Raw genomic sequence first — 13156 nt, forward strand, 5'->3', positions numbered from 1 at the left:
GTCATTTTTCACGTTTATTTAAATGACAAGAAAATCGTAAAGATGTGTCGTTAAGCATCTCAAAGTCATTGTAAACACGTCACTGAGTTAAGAGGCTCGGAGTCATTCATTTGAACATCCCGGTCATTGCACGGAAAAAGTAATCTCGAGCTAAGAGAACCGGAGTCATCCAGTTGAACATTTGACGCTATGAACCTTCTGTCTGTACATCGATACAACATCTCAGTTTAATGATCTTGAGAGTCTCAAGGTCATCGGGGTCAATTTAATGACCTTGAGATTATTTAAGGTCATCGGGGTCGATTTAATGACCTTGAGATTATTTAAGGTCATTGCAATCATTAGAAAACTCAGGATTTCACCTATTGTTTTCTTCAATTAAGTGAAAATTTAAAATTAATGCGTTTGTCGTTTAACGAAACATAATTGGGATGACAATTGCGCCCTCATCGTTTTCTTTGAGTTTTCTGCCACCGACAGAAGCAAGGATGCTCATGAAGACCATCGTTTTCTTTGATTTAAAAGCTATTGCCCATTCAGAATTCTTTTCCCAAGGACGAACTGCTGATTAGACATTTTTCCTTCAAATTCTGAAGAATTTGAAGAAAAGATGTCGCTAATAAGGTGCGAACTGTGACCGGATAACTGTGCTTAAATTACGAAAACGCGCCCACTCACACTACGTTATTGGTGGGGTAATTTCTGACGAAAAAACAGATCCATCAGATGGAGCATCATTCCATCAGAATGATGGGATGATGTTCCATCTGACTTGCTGTTTGCTGGATGAAAAACGGAGTTTCCAGGATCAAAAACCATACTGCCCTCACTAAGACCGACTAACTGAGCCATCTTGTGAAAAAGGCCCATAAAAATTCCTCATGCCGTTGACGGGATTCCAACTCGGGTTACCGTTTGTATTCCCAAGTGTCAAATTACCACATTTTGGGTCTTTGGAGAAAGTTCAATAAGTTCGGCGGAATTATGAATAATATTTCCGATGGTTATTTACAAACAACTGAAAATAGCAAAAATAAAAAATCCCTTTTAATGAGCTTCAGGGTTTAACTTTCCACGTCTCAAATTTCCATCTTTTCGCCACGTTATAATTAAAAGTGACCGACTCAGAGTCAACAACGGTCGAACTTAATCAGGTTTTGGACATAATTATCTTATATTTTTAGGGTAACTGGAGATCGGTAAATTTGAGTAAGTACCACAACACGTGACAGTTTAGGTAATATGTAGGAAACATCCTTCAACGTGCATGTATCAATTTTTAAATATTTGTTGATTAGCGTGTAGCTACAGTTTCAAGTGAGTAGTCCTACGATTAAATATTTCAAGTTGTCACGGGAATTCCCGTTTAGTGCGATCTCTTATTATAAGTTTTCGTTATTAAGCGATGCTTCATTTGGGGAACATCTTAACTACTACCATAATTTCTGATTTAATGCAATTTATATCGATAGAGTGCACCTAAAAATCTGAATTTAGAAACTTCATAGTTATTCCCCACTTTCATAGTGGTCAACTCTAATATTGTTTCTGCCATTTTGCTGTGTGGTAGGCAACAGTTCTCCCATTTGTTTTTCTGTCTTTTTTGGTGTCCCTCAGGGTTTTCCCCTCGGACCGCAATATTTCGAATATTTCATTAAAGCTGCTTAAACTATGAGAAATTCAGAGTCAGTTATTTATTTATTTATTTACCCATTATGTGCACTGAATACTGAGAATCAATAGAAACTAGATGAAATGCTTTTTAAGGATTTTCTGGTTATCGTTGAGGATATAAGACGATTGATATACACTGCCTGGCCACTTTATTAGGACCACGAGATACTAGATTGTTGGGCAGCCCTCGACCTGAATCACTATTCCAACACGATATGGCATAGAGTCAACAAGGTGTTGAGAAGTGACACGAGGAGTATTGGACCATCTATGAGATGAAACTGTCCTCAATTCCTGGAGTGGTACAGTAGGGGGATTGTGCTGATGAACACTCATTTCCTGTTCATTCCACAGAAGCTCAGTGCGATTGAGATTCTAGGATTTAGTTAGCCAGGGCAGATGCTCGAAATCATCTTTCGGACCACATGGCTTTCTTACAGTCCTCTTGCTGCTGTATGTTGGTGAAGAGGTGAAAGTCTCCTCTTCTCGTGGTGGAGAGCATAATCGAACTATTTCCATAATCCAATTCCAAGTGACCTCCTCGTTTTACATTTATATGTATGAATCTTAGCGTATAACCAAAACCTCGATGGTCCTAATAAATTGGCCAGGCAGTGTAGAATACAGTATATTTACTTATACAGAGGTAAAAAAGTATCGTTCGCTTTCCTATTCTACTTACAGTAATAGCCAGTTGTGTAAATAAGTAGGCGAGAACGAAGGCATTCGTTAAACCTACAACTTTCTCGGGCGCATGAGCACGAGAGAAAAGGACTTTCAGGCATATCGGCAACTGCTAAGCCTAGCACATCTCATGCTGCGTGACTTTAATTCCACTGTTCAAAATTCTGCTCGTGCATACGAATCATAACGTCGAAATCAATATCTGTGTGGGAGAAGGGGAGGAAATGAAAGTTTGGGTCGGGGGAGGGTGGGAAGGAGGAGGAGGAGGAAAGGGGTTATGTCTTATAAATGTGCGGCACGCTCCGATGTCACCACAAATGGTGGAGGGAGTCAATGAAGCGGGATGTAATGTTAAACCTCTCCTGCAGTTCTGAGACGTCTGCTGATTTAGCACGGGTGCACGGAAGGTGCGCGCGCGATAGGCTGTCTACAAGAAAAATAAATGTCTTTATAACTGAGTCGAAGATGATGGATGGGAAGTCGGTGTAAAAGGTAACAAAGCTCAAATCCATATCGCGGGATGGTGGGAGGTGAGGAGTCGGGGGAAGGGATTGGGGGAGAAGCCGATGAAGAGGTTCGAAGACGCACCAACTCTAAAACACTATCGGTGTCCATATCGAAGGCGAAATGCGATAAACGAATCACTTGTCAAAGGAAAGCTTTATTTTTCTCGAGACAGAAGTATTTTGAAATGGAAGAGATGAAGTAATTGTAATGTATGATATCGTAGGAGTGCGATCTTTTCGTCCAAAACAAATGGGAGAGTGTAGGAGCCGCTTCGTGTCTTCATCCTGCACTCATAGACTGCTTTTTTTTTTTTCACTTTTAAAGCCAGAGTTTTCGTAAGAGGGTTTTTTCCCATTTCTTTAATCTCTAGACTGCAAAGTGAATGATGGCCGAGAATGAATAAAAGCAGATGTCTCTTGTCTTCCTCCTGAAATATTTCCGAACTTTGCCAGTTCAGTTCTGAGTTAGTCGGTCTTAGGCTATCATCGTAAGTTCATCTCGCAACTAAGGATTGGCGAGTAAATAGGGTTTATCGTTCTTAATCTAACCTTGATCTCGCGAATAGAATTAGTATCAATAAATATCCACCAGGTGTCTCTGATGAATGGGGGAGGTGACATTAGCCTAAAGTGTTTAGAGAATAAAGTCGTGTGACTTTGAGACATTAGCGATTGACACGAATTCCAGTGTTCCCGTTTAAAACGTTCCTCGCTCGAACGATTTACATTAAATCATGCAAGACGTTCGTAGAATGGGATCTGTTATGGCGGAAAACTGCAAGTTTATGGGCTGTCGGTGTTCCTAACGGCCTTTGTATTCTTAAGTGTCATCGTTAAGCTTTCTTTCTCTCTTTACCGAATTCTCAAGATACTCACCCGCCCTAAGGGTCATCTCTGGCACTAAAAGACCACGCGAGACTCCGGTAAACCAGTTTACGGCAAAAATATATAAAAAAAAAAAATCAGCTGCGGGTCCTTTCAGTTCCAAACAAGTCGGTGACTGGCCAACGCCCTCGAAGTCATGCAATGGTAACGCCCCGGGGCTCCGGTGATGAATTGGCGGCGACGGGCGGAATATCGAATACTGGCACACGTGTCGCGTGTCTTTCAAGGCGCGTGGCAAAGAAATGAAAGACCTCGGCCAGTACCGAATGTCACGCCAAATCAGACGGCGTATCGTCACCGGAAACCCGGAGGCTTTGCATGATATAGTGGCACCCACGATGCCGTTTCGTTAGACATCGGGAAGCAGGCGAGTGAAGGGAGGTCGTGGTCGATCGGCTTTATGACTTCTTTCCTCCCTCTCGAAGTATCCTTCCTCCCCCCTCCCCCCCAAACTCCGCTGGTGTCCTCCTCTTTCGGATCCAAAGCCCTGCCGTTTCGGTCTTGTCTAGTCCCAAGCTTTGATAGCATCAAGTCGTCAATAGCTGGCAGAGACAAACCCGGAATGCGTGAATTCCTTCACTGTCTTTGAAAATCCCTGGCCCAGTGTGTGTGGTTCGTCGCATTCTCCTCCCCATCCTCAGCCCTCCCCCCACCCCTTGCCCCACATCGGCATCCTGCCCTCCTCCTCTCCTTCGGTTCTTTTTAATCACGTTATTCTTATTCACTGGAGGATTTACTCTTCTCGCCACTTGGGGGAGCTGTGAATGTAATTTTGACAGTTAATACGAGTTGCACGCTGCTGTGTCTTGAATAAAGGCAGGCAGATGCCCGGATTATGTTAGTTTTCATTAAGTTGGTCCGCTGATATATTGCGACTTTCGAAATAGCTACTTTTCTCCCTTCCGCCGATCTCTTCTTTCCCCTCCCCCCCTAATCTCCCTCCCACCAGTTTCGGATCGATCATGTGATGCCTGTAGAATCCTCGAAACAAAAAGGAGCAACGTAATACGAATCTGTAGAGAGAGAGAGGAAGGGAGGACGGGGGGGGTCGAATTAAAGCGCGAGCTCTTGCATCCATCACGTTTCCGCAGTGAGTACCGTGCCAATGGAATGCAGCTATGTCGTTCAGATCGTGTAGACAAGCAAATGTTGCGCGATCAGTTGCGCGAGACATTTGTTCATTAATGTCTAAACAGATAGGAATATATTAGCGTCTTGTAGAGTGCGTGCTTTACCACGCATGCGCCAATAAAACTTACCACGATATTCATTCGCTTCAATATAAAGTCAGATGTACCTATACTTAAAACGATAAATGTTATTTTGCTTCACCGTTACTTCATTAATCAAAAAAAAAAAAAAAAAAAAATCTTCATTAAAGAAAATGGTTTTAGTTTAAAATTCTCAATTGAATAAAAACCTCCAACTTTGACGAGAGAGGGCGTAGTGTCGCGCACCAGAGACACGTTTCTCTATATATTTTATTTATTTATTTGTTATTTTTATGTCTACAGAACGTGCTAAAACAGGGATGTGTCCGATTATCGGAGGTCCGAGTGAGTATAAAAACAATCGCTTCTGCGACCGATGTTTTCAGCTGGAAGCGACATAAAAGTCGGTTCTCGCATTTCACCAACGGCACGTGATGTCGTGTGAGAATTAGAGTCCAGATTTTTATCGCCACCTTGGGATAAGATATCCCCCCCCCCCCATCGCCGGTAGATCAGCTATTAAAGTTTCAAGGGCAGTTCCACCGATGCTCGTGCAATGGTTAGAACCGTATTTTAACTCGGTGTGTCCACCCTTGTCGCTTGAAATAAAAGTCGGTGACACCATTACCGTTGCCTACGGCTACAGTTCAGGGCATTCGTGCAAGAAGTAGAAATGCCCTAAGGTAGGGAAGATTAAGGGAATCCATCACTGCTTCATTTCTCAGAAAAAAAATAAAAAAAAAAAAAAGATGAACTGGCTAATGATTCTGTGGCTGTAATGACTTTTTTTTTTTTTAAATAACAACTGTTGTTGGATCAAGGACAAACTGGTAGTCGAAGACCTTAGCTTTAATTACACTTCTGGAATTTTCTGTTGTCTTAGCGCTAAATGGATAATTTCATATCGCCCCTTTCTCTTTCCCTTAAACGAATTCGCAATCTCTATGGGAAAGAAAATTTATGGGAAACTATCAGATCCGTCGAAGACAATAGATGGTGGACAGATATAGAAATAATGGTGATGAACAGTGGGCTGATGAAGAGACAGATCATTTAGTGTACTGATCAGTAGTATAGGTAATATTAATAGAATATTTCTTTACCCTGTTCTGATATCAAACATATTTCGCTTCATTATTACAGTTTTCAGCATCTGAACAGCTAGGATTCGAAACGTTGTTGTTGTTGTTGAGTTTTAAAAGCATCGGCAACTAAGCCCATGTTGATTTGTCTGTAATTTTCGTATGTTTCGAAGTCGATTTTCTGTTTTTGCTGGACGAAAAACCCGAGTTTCCGGGAGAAAAAAACCATCTATCTTCGCATGAACTTAGGTCTTTTCCACCCGGTGTGGGGAGGACGGCGGGCCTACCAACTGTGTCGCCCACGAGGGCAAATCTGAAACGTTTTTCAGTACACTAAAAGAGATTTTGGAGCTTCATTTCTCATGATGAGAGAAACCTTTTTTCGATGTCTTACCTACCTATGTATAATTTTGTTTCGTGTATTTAATTATATATCTCTTGTGAGATCTGTTGTGGATTTTGGGTTACCTACCAATTAGGAACCAGAAGAAACAAATTCTTTAACTGTCACTTGGAAGAAATGAAAATATGTAGGCTTATAAAAAAAAAAATATATCAAGAGTGAATCCAAAAAGACTAAGGTTTTGTGATTACAGGGTTGGGAAGTTAATCGCTTTTGAAGGAGACTCCTAGATGAGGCAAAGGAGTTGACAGTAGACGATTTATTAGAGATGAGCGTCCATCTTCGATACTTCTTGATTAGTCCTTGTATTAACATACAGATATTTTCATAATATATTTAGAATACCAAGGAAGCTGGTAGAAAAGCAAATAACAAAAAACCTTTTGATTTGCGCCGTAACTTTTCATGAGAATCTAACTGCCATCCATTTCCCTGTTTTGATTTCTGTACGTTTTTCTCTATAGGGTAATTGAATGTTCGCTTTTTTTTTTAATTTTTTTAAGTTCATAGCTCACGGTGAACACGATATAATGAAGCCGTTGGATATTATAAAGACTCCGAAGCGGAAGGTAAACAGCGTATCTGTACGTTGTAACGTTGTCAGCAGAGGTCCCAAGAGATCTCATTAAAGCATTCGTTAGGAATATCCTACTCCTTCTAGCAGACAACTGAAAATAGGCGCCGTGAAAAGCGAAATAATTATTTATATTACGATGAATGACTTGTGTGATGGGGCTGTTCAACAACTTCGGATTTTCTTTGCTGCCGCGTGTGTTTTACACCTATCAGGAGAAGCCTGCAAAAGCTAATTAGGATCCGAAAATGTAAAAAAAATAAACTGAATTATAGAGAAGCGCCTCTTGTGGCAAAATTTGGAATTAGACCTTAACAGAAAACAGAGATACAATATTTAAAGGAGATGGAATCAACACTCGCTGAGTCTCAAATAATTTTATTTCCCCCCATAGAAAGCGCCATCTATGGGTCAAAATTTAGAATTAGAGATTCTACAGAGCTAACATATTAGAGAAAAAAAAATAATACTTAATATATTTACATATTTATTTCGGTGATGTTAACAGGTCTTGTTTTTTGTGGAAATATACAAATTTATTTGCATACAGCGCCGTCTGCAGGGGAAAAAAATTACCAAATAAAATAACCACTTGTAAAACGACATACATATCAGATTAAGCATTTTAAGCTCGGTGAATATATAAACGTTTAGAAAAAAAATTATAGCGCTTATGTTTCTTTTTATTCAAAGTTTGCGTTTAAGTTCTTCGTGATTACTTTGCATCTCTGGGATGTTTTATAAAGACCGAGAAACTTTTCTAGAAAACACCGTTTTCCTTTTATGATGCAAAGTTAAAGCATCTATTTGAATGCATTTTCTCTTCATACACTTTTTTTCCCCTTTGTTTAAATTGACATTAAAATTCACCCCGTCTCCTAGTAACAGTTTTGTTTACGTGTCACGTGTGTTATCATCCCAACGAGTACCCAGAAACTTGCTTAAAAATCGCGGAATATATTTTTGCATAGGGATTTTGCATTCCGTTAATTTTCTCCCTTTTATCCCCTATGGCATCTTTCCTTCCTTCCATTTCTAACCCCCCTCCACGCTCTTCCCTTACTTCGACCGAATATCAGGTTACCCATCGTTCGGTGTTAATGTGTTTTTCAGGTGCGGCTATATAGGAGTCCGATGACACTGCCATATTAAGGTGAAAAATTGTTTTCTTAACAATAACTTTACATCTTTCATCGCTTTCCCAAGTAAGTCTAATGGATATCGATCGTTTTCTTTCCTCCGTTGAGTCTTCAATGCGCTCTTTCGGATGAAACTTAATATTTAACGTTCAGCATAAATATAATGTTAATAGATGCTCGAGAGCTACTTTGATGGAGATGTCCGAAGGAAATTTTATTCGCGAACAACAGCCAGTCTTGTCCCCATTCGTCCGTAACAGCGTTTATTCAGATCAAAGAGCTGCGGGTTTTGTCTTCGAAAAGATGATAATAGCGTCCCTGCGCCGAAAACAGATCTAAAACATATCGCGAAGGAAAAAAAAACGAATTCGCGAACAAAATGTACGTAGTGATGCATGAGGTTATTTAATACACGAGAGACGTTCGCCATTCAGGAGGTCGACAAAACATCTCATTCCTTAAATAATTTGATCTGGTCTTATCTCTTCTTTGCTTGTTGTTTCTGTCTTATTATATTTGATTTGCTAAAGATAGTGCTCCGTTATTTGGATCTTGGATTTACGTCTGTTTTTACAAGTTCCGACGTCTTTTGATTTGATTTCAGACATATGATATTATATTTCCATTTCGTTTCTTAGCATATTCTATTCATACTTGATTTGTCAACAAATTCTCTTCATACCTGATTTGTCAACAAATTCTCTTCATACCTGATTTGCTAACAAATCTTCATACCTGATTTGCTAACAAATCTTCATACCTGATTTGCTAACAAATTCTCTTCATACCTGATTTGCTAACATATTCTATGCACACTCGATTTGCTAGTATGTTCTCTTCATCCTTGATTTAATAATTAGTCTCTTCATTCTTTATTTGCTAAAAATTTTATTCATACTTGATTTGCTAAATAGCTTTAGCTCTATTCATATTTGATTTGCCGGAAAGTTCTCTTCATACTTGATTTGATAACAAGTTATTTTCATACTTGATTTGCTAGAGAGTTCTCTTCATTCTTGATTTATTAACATATTCTATTCATACTTGATTTACTAAACAATTCTCTTTATACTTGATTTGCTAACAAGTTCTCTTCATTCTTGATTTGCTAACATATTATATTCATGCTTGATTTGCTAACATATTATATTCATGCTTGATTTGCTAGCAAGTTCTCTCTATACTTGATTTGATAACCAAGTTACCTGATTTGCTAACAAGTTCTCTTCATACTTGATTTGTTAATATTTTCTGCTTGTATTAATTTGCTTACGTTTTCTATTTGTATAAATTTTTGGAATTTTTTAGTCGTATTATTTTAAATTTTCTGTCTGTACCCGATTTGTTCACATTTTCTATTTTTCACTTCATGTCCTCGATTTTCGAACATTTTATATTCAGGAGGTTTTTACCTAGTTGATTTGTTAACATTTCATTTGCTACTTGATTTTTTAACATTTTTCTTAGCAATTTATCTGTTAAACTTTTCTATTTGTACAAGGATCATCATATTAACCCCAGGGGCTCACATCTGGTGAGTATGGGCTTGGCACACCCAGGGTCCTGAGCTGGATATCATCATTCTTCTCTTTCTTGGTGATTCCTTTCTACTTCTCTCTCTCTCTCTCTCTCAGGGTAATAGGGAAATTTTTTTTTTTTTTTTTTGGCTGGTGCAGCATAAGCCTCAGGCTTCCTTGCACCATATGGCTATTATTAATAATAATAATAATAATACGAATAACTTGGAATAAAAGCGCGCTAGACGCATGAACTTTACCAGAAATATTCTTTATTCTGCGTGTGGTGTCACTGTCTGTAAAACTACAAATGCGCATGCGCAGTTCGAGCAGTAATGAACATGATCATACAGCACAGCTGAATGCGTTAATGGTGGAACATTACCTCAAAATAGAGTCCTTTAAAACTACTCAACATCACTTTTGCAGGTGATGTCAATGTCCTAAAAGAAAGTTCGAACTTAGCACTGAAGTTTACTTTGTCTTTACCCAATTGCCTTAACTACTTCACCCATCCTTCGTGGGCAGGGTCCTAAAATTCAGTTGGCTTTAGGCCATGTTCAGTACAGCGAAAAAGAGAATTTTACCGCGTTCTGATATGAAAAATTGGACTTAGGCTTAATGTACACTTACTTCCACACCTGACGTTGGATAACCAAACTCCAAGCGTTTATCTGAAATAAAATAAAGCAATATTATTATTTTGATCGATATCCATCAAAATTAAATACTGGAAGTAAACATAATAAATACACAACACAACTTTCAATCAATATTTCATAACAAAACATTGAAACAACGTCTTTAATAAATAAATAAATAAATAAATTTTCTGTTTATACTCCGGGACGACCAAACGGTCAGAGGAGTTCACAAGATAGAGAGAGAGAATACAAGAAATAGCACCGTATTCAGCAGTCACGGACTTGAATCCCGGTCACTCAAGGCACGTGTACTTATGCACCCGCGCGCCTGACCACTAGGCTACAGCGGCCTTATGTTAAAGACATTAAAGATTTGCTTAGTGTTGAGGAAAGGTTGCGTTTATTTAAATTATTTGATTTTCGCTCTTAGATACACTTAATGAAATTTAAATGACGTATTGTAATAAAGAAAAGTTAAAATCTGCAGCCTTACCAGGAATAACTGCTCGATGATTAGTTATTTTCATTTCCGATGGTGCTTTTTGATACAAACTACCACCAAATTTTCATAGCGAAAATCCAAAACTTAGCGGTGATCCGCATTGAATCTGTCCCCCGCCCCCCCCAATCTCCGTTCCAAAACCATTTCAATTACTTCAGCGACACAAGTTTTCTTACGATGGCTTAAGGTCTTTGTCTTTGTCCATGTCTTTGTGCCCGCAGTCTACTGCAGGTCTTACTAACAGACAAACGCAGTAGGGGAAGACAGAAGAATAGAAATAAGAAGAAAAGAAGGGAAAAAACAATCTCGCGCGAACGGACTCAGGTGGTCATGCCCTCGGAGACTGTCCGCGACCTAACGCAGTTGTCTTATAGGCCGGTAGCTGTAGTCGCGTCCTTGCATCTTCGTACACGTGCCTAGAAAACTGTCGGACCAGTTTCGGGGGGCAAACGGCAACATCAACGACACATTCTTCGTGGAAGTTCAGCCTCACACGGGTACCCTCGGGCCACTTACGTCCTGGCGTTTGTTCTCAAAGTTTTCAAGATGTGCACTTGCGCTCGCAGGCAGCCAGGAGATTTGCTATTGGACAAAGGAGTAATTGGGAAATGAGAATTGTGTGTTTGTGCGTGCGGCTGATGCTGCACCGGCACTTAATGAACTCCCAGTTTTTCATTGGACTGTTTTTTGAAATGACACTTGACTCTCTGCAGAGAAAGAGTGCCTGTATAGTAAAAGATAGTCTTGTTGCTAAGTAACGACTGAAAAAAAAAAAAAAAAAAACCTAGTTCCATTGTTGGGCTCGAGATCAACGTTAACAATCGATCACGCTACAATCTACAAATATCTTATTGTTGCATCAGCGCATCTATTAACAATATCGCGTGGCAGACCACGCGAGAAACAAGCACGTTCTCTTCTTTCCTGCACGTGATAAATAAACGTGCAACGCTCTCAATTATTGCGAATGTTTTTTCTAATTTCGCAGTTACAAGTTAGCTTCTGAAAGGGAGATCTTTAATGGTGAAATCGGCTAATTTTTCATCGAGAAAATTGCCCTCTTTCCTACTAATAACAGATTAAGTTGGTTGAAAACAAAAATGCGAATGACTTTTAGCTGCCACCGCATCCGTTTTCTTTCGGCTCATTTTATTGCCAAGTACAAAGAAAGAAACCATATATTTTCCAAGACAGTTTTTCTCATTAAGACTGTCTACGACAAAACGATGCGAGTTAACTCTCCCAATGGCAGGTTTCTCCTCGGACTTTGTCAAGCGTATTCTACGCTATGTAAATGAGTGTACAGCTCTTTTCTTCAATTTCTCGGTCCATTTCTTCTTACCCTCCACCTTTAATGTATCAATTTCTGCTGAGCAAGACAGATAGATGGCAAGATAAACAGAGAGAGGAAGAGAGGCCTCGAAAGAACCATGGCAGCGTGTCGGAGAGCCAGTCAGCACACCAGGTACATGATTTAGGGATGGTGGGATCACAGCCAGGTAACTGCACCGGAAAAAGGGGAGGAAGGGAAGACGTACCAACGAAAGCTACCTTAATGTAGCGTGTGTGTGCTTTGTGTGACGCTAATAACCGCTGTACTGTTTTCGACATAAATCTTCATCACTTTGCAAGAGAGATGCTAAGGCCCTGATTACTAACTAAGGAATGAAGATTCCTGCAGTTGATTGTGCGCTGTTTTATTTGTTTAGTTCTGCTCCTACATAATTACCTTCTTTTCTTCCGCAAATATCTATACAATTCTTCACCTCCCTCCCCGTGCCACTTTCCATTTATTTCTCTATACATTATCCGTCTCTCTCTCTCTCTCTACGTAATCCTTCTGTTTGTTTCAGACTATTTCTGTCTATCCCCCTTCTCTTTCTCCTCACTTCTTTCTCTTTTTATCTCTGTCTATCCGTCTCTCCTCATGTCTTTCTTGTTCATCCATTCCTTACATTTTTGCCTACCCGTCCATTCTTTCTCTTTCATATTTACATTTATTTTTATTTTTATTTTATTTTGGGAATTGATGGGCATAATCGATTATTCTCATATCAATCAAATGATTCATCCATTACAGAAACTCATTCGATTATTTCATTAGGATATAATCGAATGTTTTACCACTAGTTATGCGATTACACTAGTCACTACTTTTGTGTGTGTCGGTCCGGGTTCGGTTCCCTTCGAAGTCCGGATGAATTTCTAAGGTCCTCTTGGGGAGGATTCCTCCCCTCATGAGTACCTTAAGAGTTTGTCAGTCCGCTCAAATGCCCAGTCAGCCCAGGAACACACACGCACGTATACTCTCTGCTCGCGTACTTGTCTGTTTGTA

General features: G+C 39.6%; 1 protein-coding gene across 6 annotated transcripts in view; it reads right to left on the reverse strand.

Annotated features, from left to right (window-relative positions):
• LOC150076131 (irregular chiasm C-roughest protein-like) overlaps nucleotides 1–13156 on the reverse strand; it is a 565240-nt gene that overhangs the window by 371108 nt on the left and 180976 nt on the right. For all 6 annotated transcript variants that reach the window (XM_090388091.1, XM_090388093.1, XM_090388094.1 and 3 more), the window contains exon 2: nucleotides 10309–10349. The gene's annotated coding sequence lies outside the window, so the exon portion shown is untranslated. The remainder of the gene's footprint in view (nucleotides 1–10308; nucleotides 10350–13156) is intronic.

Source organism: Mastigoproctus giganteus, chromosome 13 (assembly GCF_048544385.1).
Source record: "Mastigoproctus giganteus isolate SK-2022 chromosome 13, ASM4854438v1, whole genome shotgun sequence".
Taxonomy (NCBI): domain Eukaryota; kingdom Metazoa; phylum Arthropoda; class Arachnida; order Uropygi; family Thelyphonidae; genus Mastigoproctus; species Mastigoproctus giganteus.